At 39.0% G+C, this 12,018-nt stretch overlaps 1 long non-coding RNA gene across 1 annotated transcript; it reads right to left on the reverse strand.

Annotated features, from left to right (window-relative positions):
- Positions 1–50: 50 nt before the first annotated feature.
- On the reverse strand, positions 51–3,203 carry LOC145470219 (uncharacterized). The gene is made up of 4 exons (XR_014042457.1): positions 2,241–3,203; positions 1,381–1,448; positions 885–953; positions 51–692 (listed from the first exon to the last, which is right to left on the reverse strand). It is a non-coding gene; the product is annotated as an uncharacterized LOC145470219 (long non-coding RNA).
- Positions 3,204–12,018: the final 8,815 nt, after the last annotated feature.

Here is a 12,018-nt window from a genome sequence, read left to right on the forward strand (position 1 = left end):
TGTCAGTTGTAAGTATGGATGCCAAGATAAAAACATGATTTGCTGGTAAAATTTGGAATCATTTGACAGTTGTAAGTATGGATGCCAAGATAAAAACATGATTTGTCGGTAAAATTTGGAATCATTTGTCAGTTGTAAGTATGGATGCCAAGATAAAAACATGATTTGTCGGTAAAATTTGGAATCATTTGTCAGTTTTCAGTGCAGATGCCAAGATCAAAACATGATTTATCGTTTAAATTTGGAATCATCTGTCAGTTGTCCCAGATGGATAAATTCTCCTATTGTAATATAAATTAGGCATCAGATAATTTGTCTCTACTAGACATATAAGTCTACACAGTATGGATGTTGAGATTGAAACATGAGCTTTCTGATAAAATTTGGAATCATCGTTCAGTTGTCAGAAAGAACATTGTGATCAAAACACTACTTATTGGTTAAAATTTGGAATAACCTGTCTACTGTCAGTAAGAATGTTGAGATCAAAACATGATTTGTCTGCTAAACTTTGGAATTATCTATCAGTAGTTAGTAAGGGTGCTCAGATAAAAACATGACTCAGATTACGTTTGGAATCATCTGTCAGTTATCAATAAGTATGTTGACATCAAACTTTGACTGACCTGCCGTGTCTGATGTATTTTACTTCCTCCACTGATATTTTGGTGTTTTTGTGTTTCCTGTTTGCCCTGATAAGAGATACAAACACATTGTAGAGTTACTTACGATTTCTTACCGTCGACCAGTATACTTTAGCATTGCATGTCTAACTGATGGAGTTACTCAGAACTAATGAAAGTAGTAATATATACATGTGTACAGTACAATGTTTCAAAGTACACTTGCCAACAACAAGTCAGATACCAGAAATATAAACTAACCTGATCCAGCTGTTTCTGTCTCCTCCATTGATCTTAGTTGTCCCATGCTGATGCTTGCTTCTTGTTTGCCTGATAATTAAAAAAAAAAAGAGGTTGTTTCAACAGCAGCTTTGTTTACATTTTTTCCAATAACCCAAATTGCCTAGAAAAGGGAAAATTCCCAGTGTTCATATTTTGTCGTTACGAATTGTACTGAAGATTTTCAGGACTAACGAAAATAATCCAAAAATAAACATCTGTAAAAATGCTGCATCATAAATATTGCAAAGTTGCTTTCTCCAGGTAGATAAGCTCTTAATTTAACCCTTTTAACAGCTAAGTTTAACACGTTTGATAAAGGAGTCCTGACATCTCTACAATAAGATGTATGCCATGTTCAATAATGGTGTTGTCTTCCTCATCAATTCTTAGGAGCCAGAATTCCAACTGATACTACATGCACATGTGGTAGCTACTATGTAGAGTTCCTAATTCCCATATATACACCACAAATTACCTTTAATATATCTGGCTGTATCTGAAGTCCAATATCACCACATTATGTTCATGTGCTTCATGTTTTGCCTGATAAGTAATACAGACACTATGATAAGTGATTTACTGTTGACTTTTTCAGGTACAATAGTAACATCATGCATACAAATATGTTCAAACAATCACTGAAGAAAATTTATAACAAGCAAATCAAATGTAAGGGGTCATCCATTGGATTGTTGTTGGGTAGAGGGGAGAGAGAAATTCAAAGAAAGAAGGAGAAAGGAGGTACAGGAATGTTAAACTGGTATGAGAAACAATTCCTGAAGGCCCCAGTTGTTCGAAAGGTGGATAAGACTATCCACTGAATAAATCACTATCCAGTGGATAATATGGTTTGTTTTGTTAAAACTTATCCACGGGAAAGTGATTTATTCAGTGGATAGTGTTATCCAGCCCTCAAACAACTGGGGCCAGGAATGGAAGGAGGAAAAAAATATTGTGTGGATCCAGAAAATATCCATAACCCCCCCACGGATAGGATTTTTTCTAAGACCCTCCTACCCATCTGGAAATTCTGATTAAGCTTTATACATTCCTTCAGTTTTTTGGTCTTACTGAACTGATCCCCCCCCCCCCCCCCCCGCCCTGGAAATACCAATCCCCTCTGTGGGGAGAGTGTGGGTATTTTCTGGAACTGCACATTGTGAGCCGAAATTCATGTAAATATAATATTCGATTTACCGCGCTTTAATTCATGAAATATCGATATATTATTGGCTAAATAAATGTCTTACAGCATTTGATATATTTTCAACCGTTTAAGTACTAGAAAGCAGCAACAAAACATAAAGTTTTTGTTACGTAAGCTTATGTACACACCGAAGATGGTCAAAGAGGACACTGCATCTTGAGGTCGCTTGCTGTTTCTGGTACTTGAATAAGTGACCGAATTTCCCTCCAGAAGGTTCCACCAGGAAAAGGATTGTGTCTGGAACACGTTCGGTAACATTTCTTGTAATGTAGAAATGGCAAAAGGCAAAGTTTGAAAGAAGAAACGGAGCTTCCGACCACCTCATGCAAAGAGCGAAAAACTAATTTGTAATGCAAATTGAGTCCCAGGGCCGCGTGTCTTTCTTAGCCGGCGGGGCCTTGGCGCGAGGAAAAGGCGGCTCGGAGACCTCATGTTTCAGTACAACGAGCAACAACGCTGGTTTCATTCCTTGAAATATCCACTTGCTGATCTTTAACCAACAGTGTTGTGGAGTCAAATATTTAGAAATCATGTTTTTGAAGAAAGTTAGTTTTGTCAAGCCAAGGTTAACTCACGTATGTGGAACATTCAATTCTTCAAAGCCTCCCCAGTTTGCCTTGGAAACATTTCATTCTAGAAGTTTGTGTTAAGACGTTCACCTGTGTACCATGATGCTAATGTCGTTCTTGCGACCACTTGGCTTCTACTTCCCCTAAAAAGACCCAAGATTTAAGCAATAGAGCACTTTTTCCGTGTTCACTTAGCCTCATCTAAACAAGAGGAGGCCGGGTTGGGAGAATTCGAGACAGTTACGCAAACCCGAGACATAGTCGAGGGTTTGCATAACTTTCGAGAATTGCTTTTATAAAATAATTCTCAAAAATACGGGCGAATCTAAAACGTCACAACGTAACCGTGTTTACATACTCTCATCTAAATACACTTATCGACCAATGAGGGAGCGCTCGGTTATTTATAATATAGCTTTTGCTAAAGATTATTCTATTTTTCTAGTTTTCAATTGGTTAATCTCTGCTTGCCTTATCAAGTCAGCTTCGTTCGTTTAGAATTTACATCCGAGTACTTTGTTCTGTACCACCTGGTTTACCTTTGGCTTGAGTCCCGAACGTAGCATAAGAGTAGGCGCATTGTTAAGGTGCATTTATAGCCGAGTAGAAGAAGAATTAGAAGGAAGAGTAGAAGAAGGTGTAGTACTGGAAGACGCAGGGGAGTGAGGCTGAAAGCCATGTCAAGTCTCAATCATCCTGATATCTCTTGTTAAAGTAAAGCGAGTTCCAGATTAGTCCCCTTCAACGAAAACATTCTTCAGTTGGAAAATTATGTATTGATCAAATAGAAACGGCAATATGCCCATCCCTAATTATACTCCCAGCATTTGAGTCTTTGCCGCGCCCGGTGGGGCGGGAATTGGACCTCATATAGAAAGGGTGGGAGGGGAAGTTGAGAATTTTGGACAAATTCGCGCGTTTTTTTTATCTCTTGGAGATAGGGAAGGTAAGGGAATTTAATGGAAAACCGTGTTCATACGTGAGAAACTGGCTGGAGAAACAAGGGCCGTAGAAAGCTGCGCTCTGTTAAAAGATAAAATGTAACTATAGAGTCGCCAAAGTAAGGAGGAGTTTTTGTTTGCGTCATTAACATGTAAACTTCAGTATCTGAACGAGCTTTAACGTTAGCAACTCTGAATATTGAAAGGACTTCTTAGCTTAACTTACGCCACAAATTTGAGCCCCGTGTAAATTATGTATGTGTAATGGCCTCATACACTCAATTTTTTTTTCAAAGGTTGTTTGAAAAATAACCACTCCCTCGCTTTCCGTTCTCGGAAATTTTGAAGTATTTGAAAGCGAAAGAATGAGCGAAACATTCCACCAGTTACGAAGTTTCAAAAACTCTTTCAAAGTCTGGAGTCAATTCGTATGTGGCTGATGTCTTCTTTTATGCCCAAACCAGTATGCTAATGAGGCAAAATGTGCTCTACCAAAGATTTTCTTACAAACCTTAAATTTCTTTAGATAATAAAATAGGTTCTTCCGAAAAAAGTCGACTCTAAAGTTAAATCATTGGCAAAGAACAAAACTCAGGTGCGCATGCGCAAGTCTACGATAAGAACCGGTGGCACTCTTCACTAAGTTCTTTCTGTCATTCTCTCAGTTAGTAAGTTGTAATGGTAAAAGATGCACTCGTTTAAAAGGTTTCTTGACATCTCACCGGCGCCAGCTAGGCTATTCGTCGCTGATCTAAGTTTTGAATTTGCACTAATGTTCAAGCTATTTTCAACAGAGGACATCCGAACTTAACGGCAGCCACATCTTGAGGGAATCGCATTCCTCCAAAACTCCCATTTAAATTTTCCTTTTCTCATAGTGGCCAACCACAATCCCGTGTATTCTACAGGAACACAGCAGGGAGTCTTGAACATCTTTTTTTTCCTGTCGGGGATAGGGATATTGGTTAAATCGGCCATCTGGCGCAATAACACGTCATCATTAGTGACGTAGTTCCTGTTTCTGTCGTCCGTGCTGTACGGCGGATCACATGACCCATCACAGTAGGCCCACGTGATAGGCGACTGCGGCGCTGTGAACACACGAGCCAGGTTCAACTCGGCCAAAGTGGCGGTGTACAATGTACGCAGTCTGCAAGGTCTTTGGGAAGGTAGATACTTCTCAATTGTTTCGCCTGACAAGGGTCCCGTTTTGGCGATTACTGACTTTACCCAATCTTCAGTGTTGGATTTTCCCTCTGCAGAAAAAGTAATTTATGATCAGGAGAAGCCGTTAAGTGTTTCAAGTTGAAACACTTAACATAAGTTAAATATTCAAGGTAGAAAGATTTCTACAGGACTCTTTTCAGGGTGTGGGAGGCGCGGTGGCTTCATGGTTAGTACGCTCGACTCCAGATCGAGCGGTCACGTGGAAAGACATTCGTAATGTAAGATTCTTCGCATGCCAAATGTAAAATTACTGTGAAAGGCAGTTCTGACAACTAGCAGGTTGATCAATTTTGGCTACAAAAAGACTAGCACTACCTAAAACCAGACGACGCTAACCCGTCCTTTGAATTGAGGAAGAACGTTAAGTGTTACCTTTATGGTCGTGATGTTGGCGAAAAGCTGTCCTCACAGACGCAGCTCTTAGTTCGCGAAAAGCGTTGAAGGATAGGACCAGAAATATTGCTGTCTTCTTTATGTTATGTCGACATATCATCTCCTCCATGTTCATACCACTGGAAGATCTTTTGCAAGTAACCGACTTCTGTAATCTCTAAAAAGAGTTACATTTATGCTTTAATAGTAAAAATGCTGAATTATTATCGGATAAAAAAAAAAATGCAGTTTTCATGTAACATGAATCGGCTTAACTCGAGTGGAAAGCTGTTATTAATACCTTACACTCGGTACAGTCTTTTTATACTGATAACAATATTGTTTTTCAGGGTCAGGTTGAATATCCTTAGTAGCCAATTACATCTCTGTCTGTCTTGTCCTCTATATTAGTTCACCTTGCCCGCTTTCAGAGGTAGCCATAAGACTGCAAATTGCAGTGAAGATTTTCAAAGTACGATAGACCTCGAAGACTACCGATGATCTGACGAGGTACTTCGAAGATGCCCGAAATATCCACCCAAAGCCTTCCTGAAAAGACTACCGACGGTCATCCGAGGTACTTCGAAGATACCCGAAATATCCACCCGAAGCCTTCCTGAAAAGCTTTGTCGATCGTTGAAAAGATTTTTTAGAGTTCTTTTGCCATATAATTATTTGGTTCCTCAAGTGAAAATTTTGGCCTAATTGTTTCAGTTTGTTTGTTTTCAAACAAAATATAAAAAAGTATCAAGAGGGTTTGTGATATTTGGATAAATCATCGAGAATTTCCAGATAGATACTTAGGCGCTTTTGCGTGGCTCTGTGGTTAGGCCTAAACAAAACAAGGAAGAAGAGACCAAAACAAAACTAACAAAACAACAAATATCAGCAAGATATATCATTTCACGCCTAGTAATCTTGGCGCCATTTTTGATCGATGCTTAACACATCAAATCAAGCTTTAATCTTCTTACTGTATATTACCTCACAATAAGCTGGTAGCGAGTGGCATGGAACTAACTGCGCGCTATCAGGCCTTGCACGACAGGGGTTCAAGATTAAGAAAAAAGCTTTATAAAGTTTTAAATGGGGTAGGGTTCACTAGGCACTTGCTGAGTTTTCAAAGTTCTTGCTGTATATCAAGGTCGCCTTCTTTTCCCGCATTTAGAGTTTAGACTTTACTGACCAAAATAAAAACATACGACGAAAAGCATTTTCAGCGGCAGCGACAAGACTGTGAAACAATATCTATGAAAAGATCGATTCCGTTGATATTAAAAAAAATGAACGAACAAAGGCATGTTTTTAAAACAAACCATTTAACATACTTTCCGTTTAATTTTTCTAAGACGGACATTTGCAAAAACAGTTAACTTCTTAAAGCATCAGATGAAATTCTTGATTTCAGTTGAAATCTATGTTGCTGCCACATAGGTGCGGCTCTTCATTGCCCTGTTGTCGGTGGTCTATGGATGGAAAACTAGTCAGATATCGTTTATTCTAACACGACGCAACATGACCTGATGAAACACGTACTGATACTTCACAGCGTTTCGTGCAATGAGCGATACCTTCCCTTGCTGTTGTACACTTGACAATTGACTGGAAAAATAAATATGCTATTGAACCTTGACCATGGTCTCGTTATTTTCGGTGAGGGCGGTGGAAGATGTGCTCGCTACATCCGGGGGTCGCCATTTTCGGGATTTATTGGTGGGCAAATTTTTTCAACGGTAATTTCGCGGGGCGTTACTTTCAGAATTCTACAGTTTTATTTTGTCACAAGTAACTTTGAGCCGCTTTCTAAGTCCGTAATAAAAGGCAGTCTGTGAGATTTGATTTCCTCACAGTAAATGTCCGCCTTATGTTATGGATCATATCATTTGAACGTTTAATCTCAAACCATGGAAAAAAATATTGGGTCGTTTATCCTTTCCGGTCAGTTAATGGCTTTTTGCGCCACTCTCTAGCGCAAGGAGTTATTTATTTGTTTATTTAAACAATTTTCCAAAGGCAGGCGAGACGCAACAGAATATTTCGTCCCCTGAAAGGCGTGTCACTCTTACCCAGCTCACAAATTGTAAAAACAAATTAAAATTAGGTCAAGTCGCATCAGCAACATAAAGGTTTGAAGAACTGTAAATACCTTTCAAATGTACAGGGTATATGCTTTTACGAGCTTTATAATCACGCTCTGAGAGTGATGAAATAAAATAAAGTTACTAACTTAACGTCAAGAAGTGAGAAACACTTACGGATGTTGTCTTTCACTTGTTTTGTGGCGTGTCGTAGCTTCACCCGGGGTTTGACGCAGCGCCGGTTGGTTATTGCTTCATATACAGGCAGAACGTGCAAGAGAGACACTCTCTGAAATTTGGCAACCCAAGTTGAAAATAGATCATATTCGTATTCCCGGTATTGGACTGGAACTAGCTTGCAACTGAGGCTAATGCAAATGACATTAATATCTTTTTAATAATATTCCCATGCATGTCTAATAGGCCCTTTGCACGATCCGGTCACATGGTACAGAATAAATTATGCTGGGACGCAAGTTACACAGTGGGACTTCCAAACCAAAGGAACTCGTACCAGTCCAGCCCGACCCTCCTTTGTTTTAGAAGTCCCACTGTGTAACTTGCGTCCCAGCATAATTTATTCCGTACCAGGTGACCGGATCGTGCAAAGGGCCTATTCTTCAAGACCAATTGCAACCGAACAGACAAATAAGGTCTCAATCAAATGCCGACAAAAGTAAATGATAGTCTGAATCTTTGAGTTTGTTTATTCGACTCTTTCGCTGCACAAACATACCTTAATGACCTTTTTAGATATAGTTCTAGGAAAACGGAAACCGGCTTTTTTGACTACCTACATATATTTGTTTTTAAAACGATCTTTATTAATTTTTCACAAATGCCGACATATATGAATGTGTGTGCTTGCTTTGACCAAACTTGCATAACACTCGTCAGTTCAAGAGGCATTTTGTTGTGGTTGTAATTTTTTTTTTTCCTGAAGGAATTTGCACTAAAATCGAATAAGACGACAGGAAGCTTTGTTACATTTTCAATCACTGTTGCAATTACTGTAATCTTCTTCAGACTCCCAGTTCTGGGCTTGTTTTGATAAAAAGGGCTTCTTTGATGGTCCTTATTTCTTACTTAGGCTTGATTACCAAGAGCTTGGACGATATTTCCGAGTCCCAGGCACTTGAAACTAACTCGAGAAGACCTTCTCCTTAAGTGAAATCGACAAGCGAAAAATAATCGAAAGCTTGGTTATGTCCGTGCTGGCCGAAATATAGCCTCTGTTAAACTTACCCAGACACTGGAAAGAAGCACTCAGAGACCGGCCTGCGCACACTTTGATTTTGACCTACCTAGACTTGATTTCCAAGAACTTGGACGATATTTCCGAGTCCCAGGGACTTGAAACTAATTCGAGAAGACCTTGTCCTTCCGTGAAATCGACAAGCGAAAAATAATCAAAAGCTTGGTTATGAACATGCTGGCCGAAATATAGCTCCTGTTAAACTTACTCACACACTGGAAAGAAGCAGAGACCAGGCTGCGCAGACGTTGATTTCCACCCACTTAGGCTTGATTTCCAAGAGCTTTGACGTTTTCTTCGAGTCCCAGGGACTTGGAACTGACTCAAGACCACCTTGTCCTTTAGTGAAATCGACAAGCGAAAAATAATCGAAAGCTTGGTTAAGTGCATCGCGGCCTAAATATAGCTTACTCAAACTGTGGGCTAATTATTTTTGCGACCATTTTGGGCTGTGATCACCGTGCCTAGGACTGAAAAAAAAAATTTGGCAACAGTAGTTGACTCCCCCGGGGGGATACTCCCAGAAAAATTGGGTGGGGGTGTGCGGCCCGCTTCCCAAAACCCTTACTCTATTTATGACCAAAATCTGCGATATTATCTACCCTATTTATGACCTGACCAAAAATTCGAAACCTTATTTATGACCTGACCCTTAAATCAACACCCTGTTTCAGACCTGCTTTACAATTACACCTTTTGCTGTTCATTTACAGAAAATAAACATTCATTTGTGTCCAAATTTCTTTCTTTATGGTCAATAAACTCTCATTAACATCAATATGACCTTCATTTGCGCGTAAGGAACGTTCAAGAATAACAGTTACATATGCATTAGCATTCAAAATCATCAAAAGAAAAACAACACCTTCATTTGACATTCATTCACTGTAAATGTATTTTCATTTTGGTCGAAAAAAAATTCGTTGTCGCGAAACGACAATCATTTACACTTTAGGACATTCAGTTTTCAACAAAAGACTTTCAATAACACAATTTGCATGAGCACTAACATTCAATTGCATTATTAGGCAACCATATCCATGAAGGTAACAATCTTTAATGCGGCGAGACAAACATTACAGCCACAATAACATTTATTTTTGAAAGATAGAATATCAAATTCGCTAAACGATTTATCCTTCAATTGCCTCACTATTGAGGCATCGTGGCAAATACGTTTGCATGAAACGAAACCACTGTCCACATTTAGCTGCCGTAATGGTACCAATACATATTTCGTTGTAGAGCTTGCTGCAACAGCTGCGTGCGATAATTTCACAGAGCAATTCCCTGGCGTCTTGCTTCGTCTCTTTTGACATCTTCAAAGGCCCTGACTATCCTTTCGCGGTGTTCAAATGGGATTCTACAGTATTTCTTCGTGGCAGTTCTGGAGAAATCTAACTGTCACTATGACACACGTATACTGTAGTGCGCCCTCTGAGTTGTACGCAAAGAGTTTCATAAGTGGCCGAATTTTCATATATCTGGAAGGGGAGGATTGTGACAATATGTTTTAAAAAAGTACATATGGTCCCTTGTTCTATAATCAAAATTTCGAGGAAAATTGGGCGAGATATCTCTGTTCAAAAGAACTGCGCGAATGAGCGATTGTTTTCTCTTAACGTTTGGTGAAAACACGGTAATGTTTGTCTTACCACACTAAAGATTGTTACCTTCATGGATATGGTTGTCTAATAATGCAATTGAATGTTAGTTCTCATGCAAATTGTGTTATTGAAAGTCTTTTGTTGAAAACTGAATGTCCTAAAGTGTAAATGATTGTCGTTTCGCGACAACGAATTTTTTTTCGACCAAAATGAAAATACATTTACAGTCAATGAATGTCAAATGAAGGTATTGTTTTTCTTTTGATGATTTTGAATGTTAATGCATATGTAAATGTTATTCTTGAACGTTCCTTACGCGCAAATGAAGGTCATATTGGTGTTAATGAGAGTTTATTGACCATAAAGAAAGAAATTTGGACACAAATGAATGTTTATTTTCTGTAAATGAACAGCAAAAGGTGTAGTTCCCTAGTGCAGACCAGTGTTAAATTACCGTAAACGTAATTTGTGAAGGATTTTTGATTTTCTTTTCGATAATGATGAAAAAGTGGCTTCTTCTTAAAAACATACCCATATCAAGGCTAGAGTGCAAAACCCATACCCTATTTATGACCAAAATGGCCAAATTCAGCTGAAATCGATACCCTATTTATGACCAAAACGGCTGAAAAACAATACCCTTTGGGGCCGCACATACCTATATAGCCCTTATATGGGAGTACCCCCCCCCCCGGGGGTTGACTCCTGGTAGAAATTAAATACAATCGGAAATTATTAATTTGAGAAAATTACATGCGGAAGTTTAACACAAGTAGCCCAGCATGGATGCTTCCTTCAACGAGCTGAGGACGAGCGAGATTCGGTGTCGGTCGGGAATAGTCGGGATCAATCGTTTTCTTCCGAAAAAGATTTCGGAAGGATTTCCCAAGGAACCCAGACTTCTTTGCAATCACTTTCCTGTACATGAGAGGGGAAGGAATTCTCGTTTCCAGGGGAAGGGTAGCTTCCTTGATAGACTTTTTCCCCATAAGAATTAATAGATAATTTCATGGTTGTGTAGTTACCTTTTGAGTCGTTGTCTCTGTTCTCTCGACGAGCGATTTAGCAGACTAATGTATGCTAGAACACTAAATTTCAGTGCATTTGTTATAGATCCTTCGAATTTTGTAACCAATTAAACTTTTAGCCAAATTTCCATTAGTTCATAGACATTGAATTTTTTGTATAACTTTCGTAATAGCGTAAGTTATAATTTTTTTTGAGACCGAACTTCCACATGCAACGATAAATTGCAGAGTAAAATGGATAGAGCAAAGCTACCTTGTCTTCTATATTTGTATGCTACTGTATACAACTTAAAACATCAAATGTAATAGCTGTCGTCTAAAATTGTCAGTTTTCAGGGTCACTTTTGTGGCAAATTGGCAAAGCGCCAAGTTACACAGTTAAATTAAAAGAAAGGAATGAATTAAATCAGAAATCACCAGAGATCTATAAAAGGAAACGAAAGATAAACATTGAAAATTTGAGAGTGCGAGATAAACTCGCTATTTTTAAGTACTTGCGAGTCTAGAAGGGTATACACAAGGAGGTGCAAGGAGTTTCTATTTCAATGATCGCATATTTTTCCTGTTTAAAAAGTATGAAAAATCACTACGTTGCTACACTTTCCCCTTACGTCTGACAGCTGTTCGGCTCTTTCCTACGCGTTCTTTTAACCTTCAGCTGTGCAGAAGAGTTCAAAGGGATCCGATGGAACTGATCTCGTTAAAGAAACAAACTGTACCCAGTCTCAGCTCACAATGGACTGCGAGGATTTCACCCTCGCCAACATAAGTCGTCAGGGAAGCAACGCATGCAAAAGGAAACGGTGCTAAGTCAGCCATTTTGGACGGA

This window comes from Orbicella franksi, chromosome 15 (genome assembly GCF_964199315.1).
Source record: "Orbicella franksi chromosome 15, jaOrbFran1.1, whole genome shotgun sequence".
NCBI lineage: Eukaryota > Metazoa > Cnidaria > Anthozoa > Scleractinia > Merulinidae > Orbicella > Orbicella franksi.